Raw genomic sequence first — 23,604 nt, forward strand, 5'->3', positions numbered from 1 at the left:
AACAGGTGCAGACTATTTCTTCTTCCTTTAAAAATACAGCAGACACAGTGACTCATTATAATCATAGACAGAGGGTGATGTGTGGTTTCCAAGGCTACATCATTAAAGGCCATGTCACCTTGCTCTTTGGTACCACGTACTTTGGAGAATCCAGAACTCAGGTTGTAAGAACGCTCCAGCAGTTGTGTGAAGACGAGTGAAGTACTCTGTTGGCAGCCAGAGTCAGCTCGCCAGCCATGGGAACCAGCCATCCACCTCCCAGACAAGCCTTTGGGTGACTGAAACCCTGACCAACATTTTGTCTGCAATCTCCTGGGACACTGAGCAAACCAGGAGCCAAATGGCTTAAGATTTGCTGGTCTATAGCAACGAAGACAGACTTGATATTTATCATTGCCAGAAGCCTCTGTGTTTTAGAGCAATTTGATGCAGGTGGTGTTGACAAAGCAAATGAATAATTCTGTTGGTGTCATTGGTATGGACAAAAGGAGCTCCTAGTGTAAAGCTGATGGACTTAATTTGAATTTCAGTGGCTGCAGTGGTGTATTTTATGTTAAGGAAGGGGAAAGGTGAGAGCAGAAAAGGATTAAGTGGAAGAGAAAGAGCAGAAAGAGAAGGACAAAGGGAAGGGAAAGGGATAGAAGGAGAAGAAAAGAAGGAGGACAGGAAATAAAGAAGAAATGGTCTATTACTCAGTTCTGTCCACTGAAAACACCCTAGAAAATGAGCACATGGAAGGTTGTGTTTTCCACACTCATTTTCCCATGTAAACCACAAACCAATGAGTGAGAGCTCTCTGAAGAAATGGCCAGCTCTAGATCTGAAGCAGAAAATGCATATGGTGAGTTTGAGTCATCTCATTCCCCAGACAGAAAGGGAGTCCTAAGAAAAACAGCCTGGAAACACTGGAGGGGTCAGAAGCAGTACAAAGAGGCTTTCCCTGCGGGAAAGGGGACACTGGATTAAACGTGCTAAATACCTTTAAATGCGTGCATTTGCAATGCTGCCAGACACTAATTAATCCCCCTTGGATAATATTTGGCACTTAGTTCATTATTTTAGTCTCTGGCAAATAAAATTAAGGATTTAGCCTGCCTTTCCTGTGTTATGAAATAACTGCTTTAAAATGATAATAGCTTATTCTAAGCCACATATTAGTGACCTCAGCCTGGGAATTTAGACTTAGGTTACTCTGGGTGACATGTTCCCCTGATTAACAGGCACCATATAAGAAGTTTCATGAACTTTTATAGACACCGAACCAAAGAGATTAAATGTGGTCATCAAGGGGACACGAAAGTTCGGAAAATTTCTTCTACAGGATTCAGATGTTACCTTTAGGAGCGTATCTTTTACGGAATTTATATGCTCCTCATTTTTTAGCTATAGGGGTTGGTAGAACCTAGAAATCTATGAAGCTTAGGATATGTACCAAGAGTTTTATTGAGACTGTTAACTCTGGTACAGAGGTTGATGGTAAATTGTTCTTAAAAGGAACTAAAAATAGTTCAAGATAACTTTGTCTCTATTTTTTTCTTTAGAGACAGGATCTCACTTGGTAACTTAGGCTGACCTGCAACTCAGTACGAAGCCCAGGCTGACCTCAAACTCACAGCAATCCTCCTGCCTCAGCATCCCAAGTGCTTCACAAAACCTGGGATTACAGGTATAAGCAACCAGGCAGAAATAGCAAATTCTTCCAGATTCTCTGCACCCAAGAATGGAGCGAAAGACAAACAGCTAAGGCTGATCAGACAAGGAGGACTTTATTTACAGGGGATACAGTTCACATGGAAAGTGGACTCTCCATGATGGGAGGCGGTAACCACCAAGAACACACAAAGATAGTAATGACTAGTCAGCTCAGTTCTGGTGGCAAGGGGTTACCAACTGTGGTAGTTTGAATGTAAAGTGGCCCTCATAATATCACGTGTTTGTGGGTGCACCTCATGATTGGTCCCCATCTTTGGTGGCAGTTTTGGGGGATGGAGTCCTGCAGGAGGCAGTGCCTCACTGGGGGCCGGCCTTGAGCTTCATTAGCCCAGCTCCAGGCCAGTGCTCAGGTTACTTCCAGTCAGCCAAGTGCAGCCCTACCGCGCTTACACTGGCATGGTGAAGCTTCCCCTGGAAACTTCAAGTGAATAAGCCCTTTCCTTTCATCAGCTATTTTGATGGGGTGTTTTGTTCCAGCAAGGAGAAGTTAGCTACAACACCAACCAAAAGGTTACCATCAAGTGTTTTAGCACTGAATCCTTGGCAGGCCTCAGAATACCAGCCAAGAGAGGTCCCGACAAAGCAGGAGCCAAGACCCCAGCGCTGCAGGTCCTACTGGGAAGGGAACTGTCAGCTGCAGGTCTCTGTCTCAGGCAGGTTCTGGTGGGTGCTGAGGGCAGAACCAGGTCTGGGCCCCGTGAGTAGCTCCACCCTGCATAGGCAGGAACAGGTCCAGCACAGGTCTTCCTTCATGGAGCAAGTCGTCTCTCTAAGGAGCCCAATAAGTCAGTCGCTGCAGAGCTGAAGGCAAGGTCATATTATCAACCTAAGTAGGCCCTGGTTGCTTGGGTATGTGTAAATGAGGTGAAAATCACGGGGACCAATCAGGAGAGCTGGCCTGTCAAGGCAAAGTATGACACACCAAAAGAGAACTGCTATTTCCCTGTTGCCTTAATGACAACCCCAAAGCATGGTCTGCTTTCAAAATAAAATGATAGAGGTTGTAGGGCAGAACATGAGGTGGCAAGGGTTCCTCTGGCACCCTTATGATTGGGGAAGGGTTCCTTATTCCTAGGCTGTGGTATCAGGGAGGGACTGGGAGGAAAGCTGAGCTGGCATTCAAGCAGCAAAGACATTTGGGCTGGGAAGTGGTGGGTGGGCGTTTGAGCCTCATCTTTTGGTGTCTCCAGTCGCCTGCTTCCAGAGGCCCCCTTTCTTGTTTGACATAAATCTTGATGTTGATTTGCAACATTCCATGTTTCCACAAATTCCAATGTGTACTCACCCAAGGTCCATGTCTGCAGTCTCTTGTGCATAGGTGCATCTTCAGAGCAGCTCAGTTCACTCCTGTATGCTCTCACCTTCATATAGAGTTGGATAAGAATACACTGTAGAAGCTAATACATGAAGACATCTTAGAACAATGAGAAAATTCAAACCTTTAATTTTATTTTTTAATTTGGTTTATTTTCATGGAGAGGGAAGAGAGAGAAAAATGGATATGCCAAGGCCTCTTGCCACTGTAAAGGAACTCCAGATGCATGCACCATTCTGGCTTTTCATAGGTTCTGGGGAATCAAACCAGGGTCATCAGGCTTTGTCAACAAGTGCCTTTACCCAGTGAGCTACCTCTCCAGCCCCAAAGGTCCAATTAATGAAGTCATGGGTCTAGGCAGGAATCAACAGCTGCTGCTCTTAGGGAACAGAGACAAAGAGGTGGGGGCACATCTCTCCAGTAAATGAGACAACACTGTGTAAGAAGGATGTTCCACAAAGTAATAAATTTTAGTCTGATCAAACCCTTAAATCCAGCCACCAGCTTTTAGGAAATGTAGGGGTGCATTAGTCAAGTTCTCATTGCTGTGACAAATGTTAGTTTAAGGGAGGAAGGATTTATTCAGGTTACATTTTCAGGCTGAAGTGGTGCATGGTGGGGAGGGCATGAGGTCAAGAGCTTAAGGTAGCTGGTCACATGCATCCCACAGTGAAGAAACAGAGAGCTTGAATGCTGCTTCTCAGCTTTCTCTCCCTTCTCTACAGTCTAGGACCCCTGAATCATGGGGTCTTCTCCTTTAATTAACCTAGTCAAGATAATCCTTCAAAGGGTAAACATCAGTTCCTGCTATGCTGTGCTTCTGTGGGAAGGTAGATGCAGGTCCAGTCCTACATATGTGAGGCTAGTGGATGCTGGTTCTGGTTTTTGCACATGTGGGGTGGGTAGCCATCAGTTCCCATAATGCTATGTGTGTGCAGGGCAGGTGGAGGCTGGTTCTACTCTTGTGAGGCAGGTAGGTATCAATTCCTTTGGTGTTCTCATAGTGGGGGCAGGAAGGGAACCACCAGTTACCCACACAAAACTTGTTAGGACATACTTACAAGCAGAGATCCAGCTGAAATCATTGATTCCAGCCCCATAACCACAGTGACTGAAATTCAACCCCCCTGGTAGGATCTCCACAACCCCTCCCCTGCCCTGCCTGCCAGCAATTGCCACAACCAAGCCCCTGTCACTAAATGGAGAAGCAGATCCTGGAGTGGTGGCGCACATCTTTAATCCTAGCACTTAGGAGGCAGAGGTGGGAGGATTATCATGAGTTCAAGGCCACCCTGAGACTACATAGTGAAATCCAGATCAGCCTGGATTAGAGCAAAACCCTACCTCAAAAAACAAAACAAAACAAAACAGCTAAGTGGAGAATCAACCACAAAAAAATATCAATGTGAAATAAACTCAGGGAAGACATAATCAAATGCAGGAATGAATTCCAATAAACAAGCAAGTCTAATCAAGAAATAAAATTAGAATGCCACAAAGAGGTGGAGATACTGAAAAAAAAAGTAATAAACAATAATAATGAAATAACTCGTTATAACTCTTTTAAAAGGTTCCGAAGAAAGTCTCACCAACAGATTAAACCATATGGATGATAGACTATCAGAACTTGAGGACAAGGCAGAGGAAATAAATAGTCTGATAGTTTAAAAATAATTATTAATTCCAAAAAACATGTGAACAGAATATGAGGGAAATGTGGGCTACCTTAGAGAGACAAAATATTAGAATCATTGACTTACAAGAAGAGGAAGAAATACAGGCCAAAGGCATAGAGGAAACTCTTCAACAAAATTATGAAAGAAATTTTTCTTAACCTTATGAAAGAGAGCCCCATCAAGCTTCAACAGGTGCTCAAAATACCAAATAGGCATCAAGGGAAGTTCCATGATGGCAGGGGAAAATTATGGCATGAGCAGATGGTGGATATCAGCCTCTGGCCTACATAAGGTGGACAATAGGAATAGGAAAGTGACTATAATACCCATAATCCCACCCCCAACACTACACTGCCTCCAAGAGTTGTTAATTCCTAAGTCTCTATCAGCTAGGAACCTAGCATTCAGAATACTTAAGTTTATGGGGAACACCTGAATCAAGCCACCACATTCCTACCCTAGCCCCCATAAATGGATAACCATCCATGATGTAAAATGCCATGCATTCAGTTCAATTTTAAAAGTCACCATACATTTTTATCAACCCTTTTTTTGCCCCCTAATCTGCTCTTGGTGGGGTGATTTCTGCCAGCAATGTAAGCCTGATTGCAACACCAACATTTACATCAAAAGTTACTGCCATAGGACTTTTTTGATGTGAGTTAAGTATGGTGTATTTATTATCCTATATATTTTAGAATATTTTATAAAATAAAAAGAAGAAATAAAAAGTAAAAAAAATACCAAATAGACAGGACCAGAGAAGATATACCCTGTACCACAGTATAGTTAAAACTCTCAACATTGAAAACAAAGAAAGGGTTCTAAGAGTTTCAAGAGAAAAACAGCTTGTTATATGCAAAGATAAATCATCAGAATTACATCTGATTTTTCAATGGAAACTCTAAAGGCCAGAAAGGATTGGAATGGAGCATTTCAAATCCTAAAAGACCATGGCTTCCAACCCAAATACTATCTAAGAGATGAACAATCACACCCAAGAGTCTACAAGAGAGAAAAATAATAACCATGAGTAGAACAGACATGAAAACATACAAAGTCCAAGGAAACATTAAACTCCACAAACCCTCCAACTTGACTCACACCTCATAGTTATACCTCCAAACATTAATGTCCCCAGTCAAAAGGCACAGGCTAAAAAACTGGATCAGGATGGTCTGTTAGGAGGATTTGATTGGTGTTTTGTAAGCCATGGTGAATGACTTTTATCTGTGTTGCTATGTGGGTCACAAAGGCAAATTCAGCCATGAGTTCCTGGAGTTTGAATTCTGACCTAATGGGAAATTGAGATACACAAACAATAGGAATTACAAAAATGATGTCATAATCAGAGAAGAGGCTTACATACATAAAAGTGTGATGGAAGAACTAAAGAGAATAATTGACAACAGTGAAATTACCAAGGAAGATGATGCTTTGTGGCCTCCTCCAGACCGAGTAGGCTGGCAGGAGCTTGAAATTATCATTGGAGATGAAGATATTTCTTTCACAACAACAAAAATTGGCTCCCTTAGTGATGTTAATCAGTTCATGGATCCAGAAGTTTTATTAGTATTTTATTACCTTGTCCAGGATCTGAAGTGTTTAGTCTTCAGTCTTATTGGATTATACTTCAAGATCAAACCAATCTAGATTGAATATTGTTGTGGACATTAGGAGGTGGGAATAGTGGTTTTAAGTTACTATTATCAGGAAATTTTTGTGTATATTGGGGCAATGTTTTATTAACAATGAATGATTGTCTTTAATAAATGTGATAAGTTTTTAAAAACGGCATCAGAAAAAATAGATCCATCATTTTCTGCCTCCAGAAATCCTACCTTACCAATAAAAATAGATACCACCTTAGGATGAAAGGACAGAAAAAGATTCCAAGCTAGTGGAAATAAGAAACAAGCAGGGGTGCTTATGCTGATATCGGAAAAAATAGACTTCAAACCAAAAGTAATCAAAAGAGATAAAGAAAGCTACTTCATGCTATCAAATGAACAACAAGTGGATATTATAATCAAAAACCTATATGCACTAATGCAGGAGCACCAAATTTTATTAAGCAACATCTGTTAGACAGTAAAGCAGAAATAACCCCCAACACAATTATAGTAGGACACTTTAATACTCCACTGTCATCAGTAGACATACCATCTAAGCAGAAAATTAACCATGAAATAAAGGACTTATATAATACCATAGATTAATTGAATTTAACTGACATCTACACTATATTCTACCCTAATTCTATGCACTACACATTATTCTCAGAACTTCACAAAACCTTCTCTAAAGTAGATCATTTATTGTGTCATAAAACATGTCTCAACAAATTCAGAAAAATCAACATAATTCCATGTACTATATCAGACCATGATGCAATAAAGCTAGAGATTAACAACACAGGAAACAACAGAAAATCCAACAATATCTGGAGGCAAAGTAATTCATGATTAAATAATGCATGGATAGTAGAAAAAAATCAAAAAGTCAATTAAAAATTTCTGGAGCTAAATGATAATGAAAATACATCATATTGGGCTGGAGAGATGGCGTAGCAGTTAAGCGCTTGCCTGTGAAGCCTAAGGACCCCGGTTCGAGGCTCAGTTCCCCAGGTCCCACGTTAGCCAGATGCACAAGGGGGCACACGCGTCTGGAGTTCGTTTGCAGAGGCTGGAAGCCCTGGCGTGCCCATTCTCTCTCTCTCCCTCTATCTGTCTTTCTTTCTGTGTCTGTCGCTCTCAAATAAAAAAAAAAAATTAAAAAAAAAAAGAAAATACATCATATGAACTAAAACTTATGGGAAACAATGAAGACAGTCTTAAGAGGGAAGTGTATAGCACTAAATGCTTTCATTAAAAAAAACAATACTGAGATCTCAAATCAGTATCTTAACCATCCAGCTGAAAGCACTGGAAAAACAGAACAATTCAAACCCTACTGTACCAGATGAAAAGAAATTATCAAGATTACAGCAGAAATCAATGAATTGGAAATTAAAAAATTAAAAATTGAAGAATCAAAGAGCTAGTTCTTATAAAGGGAAGAGAAAGGAAGGGAGGAGGATATTTAATAGGTTGATATTGTATATATGTAATTACAATGATTGTAATGGGGAAGTAATATGATGGAGAATGGAATTTCAAATGGGAAAGTGTGGGGGTGGGGAGGGAGGGCATTATCATGGGATATATTTTATAATCATGGAAAATGTTAATAAAAATTTAAAAATTTAAAAAAATTTAAAAAAGAATGACTTTGGATATAATTTTAAAATAAAATTTCAATTTTGTTAAAAAAAGAGCTAGTTCTTAAAAAAAATAAACAAGATTGATAAACCCCTAGCCAATTTGATCAAAAGGAAAAAAGAGGACTGAAGGGATGGCTTAGCAGTTAAGGAATTTTCCTGCAAAGCCAAAGGACCCAGGTTTGATTCTGCAGGTCCCATGTTAGCCAGATGCAAAAGGTGGTGCATACGTGTGGAGTTTGTTTGTTTGTTTGTTTGTTTTGCAGTGGCTAGAGGCCCAGGAGAGACCATTCTCTCTCTCTCTCTCTCTCTCTCTCTCTTTCTGTCTGTCTCTCCCTCTCTCCCTCTTTCTTCGGTCAAATAAATAAATTAAATAAATTAAATATTTTAAAAATAAAAGGAAAAAAGAGAAGGCTCCAATCAATAAGATTGGCAATGGAAAGGGTGATGTTACAACAGAACTCAATGAAACTGGAAGAATCATCAGGACATATTTCAAAGATCTATAACTCCATAAGATTAGAAAACCTAGAAGAAATGGATGAATTAATTAAATCATACCACCTACCAAATCTAAGCCCAGACAAGATAAACCACCTGAATAGAGACATACCATCAAATGAGATTGGAGCTAAAATTAAAAGCCTCCAAACAAAGTCTAGACCCAGACAGTTTCACTACTGAATTCTACCAAACCTTCATTGAAGAACTAAAGCCAAATTTTCTCAAGTAATTCTACACAATTGAAAAGGAAGGATTGCTCCCTGTTTCCTTCTATGAAGCCAGCATTTCACTAATATCAAAACCAGACAGAGAACAACAAGAGAACTATAAACTGATATATATTCTTAATGAACTTAAACACAAAAATTCTCAATAAAATTCTTGCAAACCAAATTCAAGAGCACATTAAAAGTATTATCTACCTCGATGACATAGGTTTTGCACCAGGGATGAAGGGTTGGTTCATCATATAGAAATGGATAAATGTAATACATCATATAAACAGACTCAAAGTCAAGAACCATACGATCATCTCAATAAATGCAGAAAAGGCCTTCAACAAAGTTTAACGTCCCTTCATAATTAAAACCTGGAGAATATGGGGATGGAGGGCCATAATCAACATAAGAAGACACTATACAACAGCAAACCCTGTATCATACTAAATGGAGAAAACCTTGAAGCATTACCATGAAGGTCTGGAATTAGGCAGCAGTGCCCACTCTCACCACTGCTTTTTAACATAGTAATTGAAATTTTAGCTCATGGATTACGACAAGAAAAAAAAAAGGGATGCATATTGGAAAGGAAGAAGTCAAAATAGCCCTATTTTCAGATGACATGATCCTATACACAAGAGAACCAAAAATCTCCACCAAAGAACTAGAAGTGATAAATGCTTTCAGCAAACTGTAGGGGAAATGACTGAATCATGTGATGACTAAGAAATAAATCATAAGAAGGAGTAGAGGAATGTTTATCAGGCAGGAGAGAGACATAGATATTATGCTTCATATAATATGCACAAATGCTCAACATATACTAGATTAGGAAAATCAGGATTTGACAATGGTTTTTTCCTTTTTTTCTTATGATTATTATTAATATTATTATTAACAAAATGTTTCATATGGATACAACATGTGCTGGTACTCTTTTTTCCCTCATCCTTGCCCCCATTCCATTGGGGTTGCTCCTCAGTAGGGTTTCAGGTATTCCCCATGGGGTTGTAGTTTATGCTTTGTGGGACCAGTAGTCAGTTTTTTCTTTTTGTGGTGGGGGGATGCATTTGAGCATAATGTCTCAACCTGTGGCTCTTACAATCTTTTCATCCCCTCTTCTGCAAAACTTCCTGAGCCATGTGGGAGAGTTTTCAGTTTACTTCAGTGATGAGTCCTTAGGAGCCTCTGGATCTCTGTTTTGGTAGGTGTTGTGTATCCTCAGGGTCTGTCTCCTACACCCTGGCGCTGATTATTAGGGTCAGCCTGGAAGCAGCACTTGGGCTCCTCTCCCCATTCCTCTGTGGTTCAGCTGTGGCTTGGCTGAAGTGCAAGGGACAGTTTATCTCCTGTGGTCTCACTGCCTTCTGGAAAAGAAGAACAGATTCTCCAACAGAGAGTAAAGTCAGCATAGTTTAAATGGGATAAGCATTATTGATTTAGAGAGAATTTGATATATGTAACCTCTTTTTTATCCAAAGACATTGAATTTTTTAAATGAATCCACTTTATTTTGTAAATATACATAGTAGAAAAGATTTTTTTTTAAAAAAAAAAAAGCAAATATAGTTCTGGGTAGTAGAACTGTGGGTAACTAAGAATCCTGTTTTGTTTTGTTTTTTCCCTCAGTGGGAGTCTTTGCTTAGCATGTATGGGGCCCTGGGTTTGATCCCCAGCACTAAATTTAATTATGTTTTTGTGTGTTTTCCATTTACTTTAAGAAGCAAGTATTTATAATTACTGAATTATATATCCTTTGAAATAGGAGAAATGGATAATCAGTAAAAAGCATATAAATCAGTTTTTGTTGTTTTAACATGATAGCCCTGTGGTTCCAGTTACTGATTTGTTTTCTGTAAGGATACTGACTAGTCCCCCTGGATTGCCCTGTGCTGAGGGTTTCTGTCTCTGTAGTCATAGACATGGATTTTTGTAAGGGGTGTTATGGGAAAACCTACAAATCTTTTCATCTCTAGAGGAAAAGGATGAAAGGAAGAGAGTGTTGCAGTATGGAGGGACAGAACACAAATCTGAATCTAAAGAACTGAATTGAGGCGTTCTTGGGACTTCTAGATGGGGAGGGAATTCCCCCTTGCATGGCTGAGACACAGCAGCAGCATAGCTTGGAGGTCAGAAGATTAGTAGATGTCAAAAAGGAAAGGAAGCTAGCCTTTCAGAGCACAGGTTGGGTGCAGATGGTTCAAAAGCAACAAGTTTATTCTGTAATGTTGCCAAGGCAACAGCAGCTGCTTCTATCATGGCAGAGGGTGGGGGAGGGGGAATCATAGAATAAAGAGGCAGGATAACTCTGTAAATCTTCCAGAGGAAAACAGGAAAGGATACTGCAAAATAGCCTAGAATAGCTGGAAGAACCTTAATTCTATGGCACTGGAGCTGTCAGCACTGAAAGGCAAATGGTGTTTGTCACATTTATAATCTGCCCTGAACCAAATGTGAGCCCATGCCTCTTGTCTCCAAACAGTGGTGGACAGGCTTGCTTACAGCCTTATCCCCTTGGGTGTTAAAACACAATGATTTTTTTTTTCTGTGACAGGTACTGTGTTATCTGTTCTCATGGTTGAAAGATGCTTGTTATGTTTTTACTGTGTCTGGATGTGGGAGGAAAGAAAGGGAAAGAGGAGGTCTCCTCCTCTTCCTCCTCCCTTTGACTGCCACCTACAAATCTTTTCATCTCTAGAGGAAAAGGATGAAAGGAAGAGAGTGTTGCAGTATGGAGGGACAGAACACAAGCAGTTCAGGGCATGATCTGCAGATATGTCACCCCACAGATAGCAGCCACTGCCAGGCTCCCCTGCAGAAGGCAGCCCTGATAGTGGAGGGAGGGAGATGGTGGCCATGCGGGTGGCTAGAGCCTGGTCAGGGCTTCCTACCTGGGCAGTGCCCACTCTGCAAGTGAATAGGCCTTAGAGATGGGTCAAAGCTGGAGTGGGCACAGGGAGAAAGAAACTATCACCTTTGATCCCACAGGTAGGAGGACCACCCTGAGTTTGAGGCATCCGGAGACTACATAGTAAATTCCAGGTTAGCATGGGCTAGAGTGAAACCCTACCTCAAAAAAAAAAAAAGAAGAAGAAGAAGAAGAAGAAGGAAGAAAGAAAAAGAAAGAAACCCTTCATATGGACAGAGCATCTAAAGAGCCTCAGGTGGGGGAAAATGAGAGGTCTGACATACTAGCTCAGGGAGACTTCCATCCCAACCCCATCTCCTGTGCTCAGAATCAACAGTCTGCTCTGAAGTGGGGAGAATTTAGAGCCCTGCTTGTGTTCAGATGAGACCAGATAGTTTTCTGAATGCCAAAGCCCCGTGACAACAAGACTAGAGGTAGGAGTCAGGCGAGTCACACTACAGATTTGCATGCTCTTATTCAACTAGCACGTAGGATGCCCGAGGCAGGGAGGCCAGCCTCTGTCCTCAGCTCACTGCTGTCTAACAGCGGCCCGAGGCCAGCCCTGTGTTGGGGTATAGGTCTACCACAGCACTTGGAACATGACTACTTTTGTCATTCTCATTTGAGCATGTTTGAAACCTCCATTCACCCATGTTTGCTGCTTGAATTAAAGAATATAGCAGTAAGAAGGAACCCTGGCCAGGAAGCTCCGTTCAAATTGCTAAAGTTTAGGTCTCTGTATGTGTTTGGAAGAGAGCAGTGGGGGAGACGGCAGGGAAGCGAGAGATGATTTTGGAGGCTGGCAATCTCCTCATGGCAGAGACCTAGGAAATGGTCAATGCTGGAGTTCACGCCCAAAGGTCTTCTACAGGCAGAATTTCCTCTTCTTTGTGAAGATTCTCTTTTTCTCTTAAGGCTTTCAACTGGTTAGGTGAGGACTGCCCACATTATAGAAGGCAATTGACATTTACATTTCATCTTTGCAAGAAATCTTTTCACAGAAACCGTCATACTGTGTTGGACCCAACATTTGGATTCTATGAATTACATATTGACACATAAAATAAACCAGCACAGGGCCACTTAGTATGCTGTCCCAGTGTTGGTTATTCTAACGCTGTGAACCTTCTGAGAAACCACTGGTCATGACTCTGAAGGGTCGCTAGCACAGTAAGTGGCGTCTTCCTGACACAGAGAGCGGCATGGCTTCTGCTCAGTAGCTCGACCAGATCTGTTTCCCTTTATTTGTGCTTTTGAAGGAGTGTGACAGGTTGAATGTGAAGCATCCCCCACAGGCTCATGTTTTTGAACACATATTCTCCTCCTCCATCCTCTCTCTGTGCAAATGAAAAGATTTGGAGGGGGGAGTCAGGAAGAAAAGAAGGAGGAAGAAGAGGAGAGGAAGAAAAGGGCCAAGCTACCCTTCCCTGTCTTTCCTTTCATGTCCAGATACAGTAAAAACAGCTGGTGGCACTATGTTGGGAGGCTGTGGGGCCACTGGGAAGAAGGGTCTAGTTGGCAGGCACAGGTCACTAGGGGCAGGCCTCGAGGGTCTCAGCCCAGGTCAGCTTTTGGTCTTCCCCGTGCTTCCTGGTCCACTAATATGTGAAGAGCCTTCATTACTTACTCCCACTATCATGAACTCCACCATGCCTGCCCTGCTATGATGGATGGAAAACATCAGCCAGAAGAAGCCTCTCCTCCCTTGAGTTGTCACAGGTATGCTATAACAGCACTGAGAAAAGCACTACAAGGAGAAAATGAAGAAAAAGAAAATAGAAATCTACACAACTGTCATCACAGACCCTTTGGTTTAAATATATATATATATATATATATATATATATATATATATATATATATATATATATATTCCTGTCTTGGACATATCATCTAAAGGGGGCCTAGACTTGGGCCAGAGGTTCCACACTCTGCCACTGAGAAGCCATGAAGCAGGTCATCATCCTGCTGTGCTAAACCAGGCGTGGGAAGGTTTGAGGCAACAGTCTGAGTAAAAGTGCACCAGGGTCAATCACACTTGAACCTGCAAGGATTAATTGAAAGCCAAAACCTTGCTACCTAATCTTTCTCAGAAGAACAATGCAATACAAATGCAAGCTACGGCTGACTTGAGAGCAGAAAGGAAGAACTGAGTGTACATCTCTGCGGACCTGGCTCTTTTCTCCCTTTCTCCTGAGCAGGATCTCACTGGGTCCTGAGAGCCCATCTTAGTCATGCCTCCAGTTCATGGCTGCCTGCCCATTTTCCTGTGTGTGTGTGACTCCTTCTGTATCATGCTATCAGAAGAGGCATGGACCCTGGCTTGGAAACAAGGTCTAAGGCACGATTTTGGAAGGTGCCTCTTGTGGGTCTAGGCAAAGAGGCACTGCTCTGAGATTGCTGCTGAATGAATTTCCAGAGCACTGGAAATGCATAGCAAAGTCTGACAGGACATGCATGCCTCTAAGGAACATCTCTAAGAAAACCATAGACAAGTGTACAAAGTGAATTACAGCTGTCCTCAGAATAGAATATTAAACCAGCAAAAATAATAAGATGAAGATGGACATGGTGGCTCTATTAGTCACCTTGTTATTGCTAGGACAAAAATGCCTAACAAAGATCAATTTAGGGCTGGAGAGATGGCTTAGTAGTTGAGGCATTAGCCTGCAAAGCTAAAGGACCCAAATCCAATTCCCCAGTACCCATGTAAAGCCAGATGCACCAGGTGGCACATGTGTCTGGAGTTTGTTTACAGTTGTTGGAGGCACTGGCATGCCCTTTCTCTCTCTCTCCCTGTCTCTCTCTCTCCCCCCTCCCTCCCTCCCTCTTTCTCACTTTAAAATAAATAAAGAAAGAAAGAACATATTTTTAAAAATCAGTTTAGCTGGGGAGATTGCTCAGTGGTTAAAGGTACTTGCATGCAAAACTTGATGCTTGGCCTTAGATTCTGCAGTATCCACGTGAAACCAGACTCACAGAAATCAGTTTAAGGCAAGGGGTTTATTTCATCTTTCAGTCCAGGTTACTGGCTCTCATGGCAGGGAAGGCAGGTGGTCACAGTCCGCAGCCAGGACGCAGAGAATGATAAGCACTCATTTTCTACTGTCTCTCTTCTTTTTTCTACTTCCAGGACTCTGGCCCATGGAACGGTGTTGCCCACAATAAAGGTGTGCCTTCCTTCCTGCCTCAGTTAGCCTAACCAAGACAAGCCCTCACAGGCACAGAGGCTCCCCTAGTCTAGACAATCTTTCACAGGTGATTCGGGAACCTGTCAACTTGACTCTCAATATAACCTGTCACAGTGGCATAGGTGTAAGTCCCAGTGGCACTTGGAAATCTAAGGCAGGAGGCTCATGTGTCCCAGGCCAGCCTGGGCTACATAGCATGACTCTATAGCAAACAAGCCAGGCTAATGTGCTTGTGTGCATGTAAGGACTATGTATAAATGAGATGGCCTCATGTATGTTTCATGTACGTATGTGCTTTCTCGGTGATAGTACTCTGATCTTCCCACGTCTGATTGGAAGGGCTCTGCTGGGGGTACCTGGGGCCCACAAGAGTGTCTGGTGTCATGGAGACACTGGCATGCCCATTTTCTCTCTCTCTCTCTCCCCCTCCCTCTGGTGAGGAAATCACTCTCTGCATTATCTGCTCTTCTTCACCCTCACTGGTGTTTTAATATCAACGTTATGATAACCTTTCAGACTGATTTATTAGAACAAAGAATATCTTTGCAGATACCTGCAGCGCATAACACTTGGTAAAGAATCTGGATCGTGTACTATAGTGAAATAAAGACACCAGGTAATTCCATCAGAGGCCTAGGCACCCTAATTATTGTAAAGACAACATTTCTTTGAGATTTGTTAACCTGATTTCATCAAGAAAATTCTAAGGATAGTGGAGAAAATAAAACAACTCAAAAATGATCCTAAGCAACATTGAGGGTGCATCTATCTGTTCATATCTGCACAGAGGCCTGTATGTTTGGGTGAGAAGGACTGGCTGTTTTTCTTCCTCATTGCATCCTAAAAATCTGACATTGTCAGTGTACACGCGGCAGGGGTGAGATGGTGCTATTTCTTGATAACACCGGCACAGTTAACCCCGAGTGCTCACAGTACACATAACGCAGAAAACAACTAGCAGTTTCCAGACTGGATGCTGCAGAAATGTCAGCATGTAATGGTGTCTCCCTGTTTTTATACACTGCTGACTCCTCCTCATCTTTACTGCATACATGCTAAGAGCCCTCAAAGTGACCTCCGATTGTTAGATTCTGAAACACAAAGCAGAAGGGAAGGCCTTAAGGCAGGAAGGCCAACAAACTGCCACACACTTGCAGGGCCAGATGGCTTCCGGGCTGGTCATCTAGGTTCTGAGGGGCCCCTCCTGTCTTTTGGGTCATGCAGCAATTAACAGATAAGGGTAGGGACTAGTTTAGCCATCTGGGATTCCTCTTGGCTTGGACTACACACACATCCCTCTCATAACAATGCACCTGGAAGCCCAGGACCCTCACTTGCATGGAGTTGTGTGTACACCCTGCCTCAAACAATAGACTGTATCTCTCCTGCCTGAAACAACCTCTAGTAACTCCCCTTAATCACAAGTTTTTATTCAAACATGTTCTGGGAAAACACGACAGAGGGCTAATAGAACCTGGACCAGTTTGGGGTACATGCGCAGTAAGAAAAACTTTGTCCTTTGAGTGACCTTGTAGGAAAGATCCCCTACTTACCATCTTAGGCCTATGCATGATTGGGCTTACATATGGCTAAAATTAGATGTGCCACAGGGAAGGACATGTGCAATAGACAAAAGCCTACATAAATGAGTCTGTCAGAGCAGAAAGACAACCCTACACCACTTGTAGCGACCAGGTACTCGTCCTGGCCCCCGTGAAAGGCAGCTGAGAGAAACCCACCACGCATGCGTACTCTCTCAAGGAGCCTGCTGCTCCCCCTCTCTCTGGCAGCATACATGACCTGCATGTTCTTGTTGCTCTCTCATTTTCCTGTTTGGGGCTTGGGGGCTCATGCCTATAATCCCAGCCCTTGGAAAACTGAGGTGGGAGGGTTTGGTGGTTTGATTCAGGTGTCCCCCATAAACTCAGATGTTCTGAACGCTAGGTTTTAGCTGATGGAGATTTGGGAATTAATGCTTCCTGGAGGCAGTGTATTGTTGGGAGCGGGCTTATGGGTGCTATAGCCAGAATCACCTTGCCAGTGTTTGGCACACTCTCCTGTTGCTATTTTCCATCTTATGTTGGCCAGAAGGTGATGTCCACCCTCTGATCATGCATGTCAACGTTTTACCCTGACATCATGGAGCTTCCCCTTGAGTCTGTAAGCCAAAATAAACCTTTTAACCCATGGGCTGCTCTGCCAGCAGTGTGAACCTGACTGCAACAGAGGGTCTCCTTGAGTCTCTGCATTACCTGTTCTTTTTCACCCTCACTGGGCTACACCTGTGCTGAGAGTGTGTTCCAGGTTAGTCTAGGCTGGAATGAGACTCTGTCTCAACAACAAAAACAAAAAACACAAACAAAAACACCTTGCTGATTCTGTATTGTCTGTGCTTCTTCAATTCTTTGAACATGGTTCCAAGTGCATGGGAGCACCCAGACAGAGAGAGAGCCCCTAGACACAGGCACACCTGGTTGTCACGTCTGGACTTCTACTGGAAGCTGTTCTCTATACACCTGTCCCTAGGGGCATGTGCCTCACTGTGTGGTGGTAATATGTGAGTGGTTTTTAAGACTTAATAGATTGGAAGCTCCTCGAGGGTGCTGAAGCTTTCTGTATTGGTTTGGAATTTATGTTGCCTGGTACCTAGAAGCTGTCTGGAAGAAACAAGAAATCACTGATGAATGAATGAACAGTAGACTCAAAAGGTACCCACTTCCACGGAGAGGGAGAGTAAGAATTTAGAGCTCTTCGACAATTTTTCAATCTCCTAGTGTCTCAGTAATTGTGTATGCCTCTTCAGACAGTGTTGGCATTGATCCCACAGCTTTAGTGCTTTCTTGGTCTACCATTTCAAGCAGAAAAGTTGCACTGAGCACTTTCAGCCAAAAGGTTCATTATTGAAGAACCTCAGGGATTTGGCCCAGTCACATTGTCTTTGTACTCCATAGCCAATAAGCTATCTGAGGATGGAGCAACCTTAGACTTTCCACTTACAGTCTGTTAAATGGATTCATAAAATCAGTCAATAGGTATTTCTTAATCAACTATTAGTTACCTAACATTAAAAGGTAAAATACTCATATTTATGGATTTAAAAAAACATGTTTATTTATTTATTAGAGAGAGACATAGAGATAGAGAGGGAGAGAATGGGTGCACCAGGGCCTCTAACCATTGCAAATGAACTCCAGACACATTCACCACTGTGTGCATCTGTCTTATGTGTATTCTGGGGAGTCAAACCTGGGTTCTTAGGCTTTGAAGGCTTATGCACTATCTGATAAGCCATCTTTCCAGCCCTTGTTTTTTTAAAATAAAAGAAATTATGGAATATTTTTTAATTGAAGGAGACAGATGGGTTATAAGAAATCATATAGGTCATTTAATCTACACCTTCTACAAAAAAATTACATCAAACAAAAAGATTCTAGGATATCATCACCACTTCCTCGACTTCTTTTACTTCTCCTCTCCTTTTCCCCTTCCTCTCCTCTCTACCTCTTCCTTGTTTCCTCCTCCGACCTCCCTACCATTCTCTCCATCCCTTTCTTCTGCTTCAGCCACAAACTTAACCAAAGGTGCTATGCTGAGTGTGGCGACTGAACACACAGTGCCATTAGACTGCATTGTGTGTGGCCTCAGAATGTTTTCTATTGAACTGAAGCAGAGACCTGGGCTTCTATTTCCAAATGACATCCTAGCAGCTGTTGCTTCTCTGCTGGCCATGCTGATAATATTAATGAGACACCACTCCCCTTTCTCTCCTGGAGAGAAAGCAAGCTTTGGGTGGTTCTGTTCATAGTGGGAGGCTCCCAGAATGGGGGTGCTGCATCTCTTAGTGGAGGTTCTCTTAGGTTCTCCCAAGAAGCTGTGTACTTCTCACCACTGCCCATTGCTGCTTCCTCAGCAAGGAGTCTATCTCCCCGGCCTCGGGTTTGAAGGAGCCTCACACATTGCCTGCTCCTCAGCCAAACCTGCCAGGAACCATCAGGAAGAAAAATGCTTCAAGGGATGAGTTATATATGGCAATGAATTCACACACTTGATACAGCTCCTCATTCTTCCCATTATGTTAATTCTTCCGATTCAATAACCTCATTCCCTTCCCTGCTCCGTGCACATTTCTTTCTTTCTCCTGGTGAAGGAGCTGAAGTCAGAATACATCCAGTTTTCTGATGGTCTAAAAACTCCGGGAAATTGGCCCATAGCTGCTGGTGGTTGTCCTAAGCTCACAGTAAGCCCCTCGCCTTCAGCAGGCTCATTCAGGGCTGTGAGGAGGCTGCTGGTGTGTGTGAGGCGAGGCGAGTGTGGAGGAGCTTTTTTTGCACGTGGCCGCTTTGCCTGGACAAACGCCAAGGTCAAGAAATCTATAGAGGGTCATCCTAATATTTCCTCTGTGATTTGTCTCAACCTGCCTTTGTGCTGCCCTGGGGAGGCGCTGTCCAAGCTTGCTGGCAACACTCTCTCACACATGCCACTTGGACATAGTGCTTACTTTTTATCCAGTTATTATAGTTATTGGATATGTTCATGGCTTATTACCCTCTGGGTAAATTTATAAGCAAGACTGAAAAAAGTCACGGCAGCTTAATTTTCATTTGTACAAAGAAGTGTACAACTGCTGTGACACATTGTCTCTGTTTCATAAAGCCTGTCTTCTCAAAACTTAATTTTCCTTTTAGGAGCCTTCTAAAGTGCACGCATAAGCCTTTAATATAGAGTGAGTTAATGAGCAAGCACCTGAGCTAGCCCAAACCCCAGCTAGAGAGAGGTGGGGAGCAAAAACCCCTTGCAGTGGTTTGAATCAGACTCATGTTTTCTGAATGCTTGGACCTCAGCAGATGGCAACTTGGGAGGAGGAGCCTTGCTGGAGGAGGTGTGTCAACAGTTCATTTTGAGATTTATTAGCCCCTAACTTGACGGTTCCTTTTCCTGCTGCTATCTTCCACCCACTGTGGCAAGGAGGTGATGTCTAGCCTCTGCTCATGCCATGCTTTCTCCTACCATCAAGAAGCTTCCTCTTGCTACTGTAAGCCAAAATAAATGCTTTCCTCCCATCAGCTGCTTTTGGTCAGGTGTTTTGCCCCAGCATAAAGATACTAACTACAACACCCTCCCAGAGCTCCCTGGCTCCTTGGGGATGCCAACTGTTGTTCAACAGGGTCTCCTTTCCTTCTTGAAGCTGTTTTCTGTCCACAGTTGAGGGAAAAATGTGCACGGAGATGTGTACATACAGGTACAGCTGCAAGGCTGCATCCTCTCCCCCACAGTGGTAGTTTGAATGTATGTCCCCAAAAGACTCAAGTATCTTACTAAAGCTTGTAACTTGGATTTCCAGCCCAAAGGTTTGCAAAGCAGTCTGAATTCTGCGTGGGTCCCTGCTGTTTGTTGCTTTGGTGTGTGCTGGCTTGTGGTGGTTTCTCTCTGCTTGAATTTATGAAAGGGAGCCAGTCTCTTCCACCATGATGGAACTTCCCCTGGATCTGTAAGCCTGAGATAAATCCTGTTCCTCCCATAAACCGTGCCTGTTTGGAAGTTCATACTAGCAATGTGGAGCTGACTACAATGCCCAGAAACAAGCAAAGGGATGTTAAGTGTTTGGAAGGAGCTGTATGTCATGTCATCACAGGGGACACTCCCTTGTGGACACATAAGATCCCCAATGCTTTGCCTTTCTTATGCACCCTGATGCAAAAGGAAAGTCCTACATATATGCTGACTGACTGCAGAAGGATCACCTTCGCTCCATGTAAGTGACAGAGGACATACCATATGGCAGAGTGCTTCTCCTCTCTGCCTTGCAAGAGGAATGCTGGAGTCAGAAAACAATGGAACATAAATTTTGTTACTCTGGCTAGAAATTTTCAGAAGATTGTGAAAGAAATAAGGGAAGAAATTGGAGAGTTTTACCATTTCTTCTTGCCCCTTTCTTCTCATCTTTGCTCTTGTCCCATTCATAACATCTCAATGTAAGGATGGACTTTGGAGGGCCCACCATCTCTGTAGAGACACCTGGTGCCAGAAGAGTTCCTGCCTTATGCACCTTATGGTGAGAGTTTCTGCCCTTACCTTTCAGCCAGAGCATCCAGCAGAGTAGCCAGAGCCTCCTTTTCTGATTTTTGTCTTAACAAGAGTCTGAGAGCAGCCTGGGCAGAGCCACTTAAAAAGTTCATGTTGGGCTTTGCTGGAGGGATAGGAGGCCTGCAAGAGAGACCTCGGAGTTCTGCTCTGACCTGCCTGGGTGCCGCTACCTATGTGGGAATCACCATTTCCTTTAAAGAGTTTCTGTGAAGACCAGAGGTCAGCCTGGCTTTAGTCCAGGGATTCTGAAAGGCACATCAAGAAGGTGCTTGCTCTCCCAGTGAAAGCGTGGTGTGTGGAATTGATTTCAGGGAGCTGGCTTGTTTCTCTCCAGACCACGCTTAACCTCAACAGCAGTGCTCCATCTGAGACTCTGAAGAGGATCATGGTGATGCAAGTGCTGAAAAAGTGTTCACTGGATGTCTGCTGATTCTTTCTACTGTCAGTGGCCAGCAAGCAGCTCTTTCCTGCTATGTAATTTGCCACCACAAGACAGCCCCTGAACAAACTGCTCCTCTGTGACGCTCCTTGTGGTTCCATTGTTATCTTCATGGTCCTAGTCCTTTCAGTGTGACTTCTCTTGCCCCACTTCCTGTGTAAACAGCTTCCATTGCTTATTTCCTGAGGATATACTTGGATTTGCTTTCTGAAAATTCTGTTACTCCACTACTAAAGAGCCCTCAAACTGTTGAATCTTTTCTTTATCATCATCATCATCATTTCCAGATGCTTGAATCGGACAAGGGTGCCAGATTGTACAAGACAATTTGGATTCACTTAGTGGATGGGGCTCCCAGAGGGGAAGCTTAGCTACTGGAATATGAAAGGCTGGTCAGGAGGCAAGTTTCCTCTGACAACAAGGAGTAGCTTCATTGGGTACCCCAAATAGCCTTTTGGAGCCAGGCCATGGGAAATGTTGGCATTTCTCATTAGTCTAAGACAGTGTTCTTAAACTATAGGTTGTAACCTGTTAGTACGTTCTGAAATCAGTGAAGTACTTTACAAGTGGCAGAATAAGATAGAATCAAGCCAAATAGAATAGAATAAAATATAAGAGTGCACATTAAATAATTAAGGTCAGTTGTTTGTAGCATTTTTACTCTAGTGTGTCTCCATACACAGAGGTTATGAATGTGTGTATATCAAGGTAACACTTACAATATTGTTAATTTTTCAACCTTTCCTCCCTTTATTATAAGATTTACTCAATTTCTAGCAGCATACATGTGATTTATATAGTTTTGAAACTAATAAATCAGAAGCTTGATTTCTCACCACTGCAGTTCAGAACAGAACTCATTTCTTGGAAGCCAGCTCTGGACCCCAAATAGCAGGACAGTACAACTCATCTTGCTTGTTTTAGGAGAGAGAAGAATGAGAACTGGTGCACCAGGGCCTCCAGCCACTGCAATCAAACTCCAGACACTTGTACCACCCTGTGTTCATGTGCAACCTTGTGTGTGCATCACCTTGTGTATCTGGCTTATGTGGGATATGGAGAATCAAACACGGGGCTTTAGGCTTCATAGGCAAGTGCCTTAACCACTGAGCAATCTCCCTAGCCCTTGCTTTGAACTCTATGTATGTAACATACTCTGACCTTTGCGGCTTCTTCCACTCAGTGTTATGGGAGTTGTCTCTGTTGGCATGTTTGGTTAGGGTTATTATAGGGGTCACTGCTACATAGCATCCCTTCTTCTAACAGTGCTGTGACATATGTTCAGCTCCATTAATGATAGACATGATCTTTGTTCCAGTTTGGATGTTTATGGAAAGTGCTTGCTCATTTCCTCGGCATGCTTACAGTTTCTCTGGACACACAGGACAGAGATAGTGAGACTTGTCTCTTAAAGCAACACCCTGGTGAGGTACAATCCAATATTTGCACCCACTTCCCCCACTGACTCACATATGGCTTGCAAAAAATGTATGTTGGTCTTGATTATTAATGTAATCAACCCAGAAGACACACTGGGAGACAACTGACTATTGGGGGTGGACCCACTCTCAAGGTGGATGGTACTTCCCAATGGACAGCCCAGATAGAAAGAGGTCTGAGGAGAAAGCAGTGTCACCTGTCTGTCTTTGCTTCTTCCTAAATGAGCAATCTGTCACTACTGTTGCTGTCATCTTCTGCTGACATCATATTTTAGCTTCCTCAGCCTTCCAAAGTGTACTGAATATCCACAGCTCTCTGGGGAGTTCCAGGTCTCCAGCCCAGGTTTGGGATTGTTGAGGCAGCCCAGTTTCATGGACTGAGCAGCTACTGAGTTCTCAGCATCTCCAGCATGCAGCCATTGTTGGATTACCCAGCCTCTTTTATGTAAGCCAATCTAATACTAATAATTATTATTATACTATAAATCTAATTATATGTATAATAATCGAATAATATATAAAGAATATATATATATGGATATAGAAAACATTTGTTTTTTACTTTTTTGTCCTGCCCATGCTGGTTCTAAACTCCCTTTGTAGCTGAAGATGACCTTGAACTTCTGATCTTCCTATATCTATTTCCCCAGTGCTGGGATTATAGGCACAATGCTGAACATCAAAACCCGAGCTTTGTAATGCTAGGCAAGCATTTTACCAATTAGGCTACATCACCAGCCCAAACATGTATATTTATTGGTTCTTTCCTCTGGATAATTCTGCCTAATACAATATATTTCTTACTGTAAGTTGTGGTCAAAAATGGAAAAAGTGACACATCCCCTCTTCTTATTGCTC

At 42.6% G+C, this 23,604-nt stretch overlaps 1 protein-coding gene and 1 pseudogene across 1 annotated transcript in view; one reads left to right on the forward strand and one right to left on the reverse strand.

Moving 5' to 3' along the window:
- The window catches only part of Siah3 (siah E3 ubiquitin protein ligase family member 3), a 104,799-nt gene extending 101,724 nt beyond the window's left edge, over positions 1 to 3,075 (reverse strand). The window contains exon 1 of the mRNA XM_004665869.2: positions 2,999 to 3,075. The gene's annotated coding sequence lies outside the window, so the exon portion shown is untranslated. The remainder of the gene's footprint in view (positions 1 to 2,998) is intronic.
- Positions 3,076 to 5,916: 2,841 nt separating this feature from the next.
- Positions 5,917 to 6,357, forward strand: LOC101616455 (annotated as a pseudogene).
- Positions 6,358 to 23,604: the final 17,247 nt, after the last annotated feature.

This window comes from Jaculus jaculus, chromosome 3 (genome assembly GCF_020740685.1).
Source record: "Jaculus jaculus isolate mJacJac1 chromosome 3, mJacJac1.mat.Y.cur, whole genome shotgun sequence".
In the NCBI taxonomy this organism is placed as follows: domain Eukaryota; kingdom Metazoa; phylum Chordata; class Mammalia; order Rodentia; family Dipodidae; genus Jaculus; species Jaculus jaculus.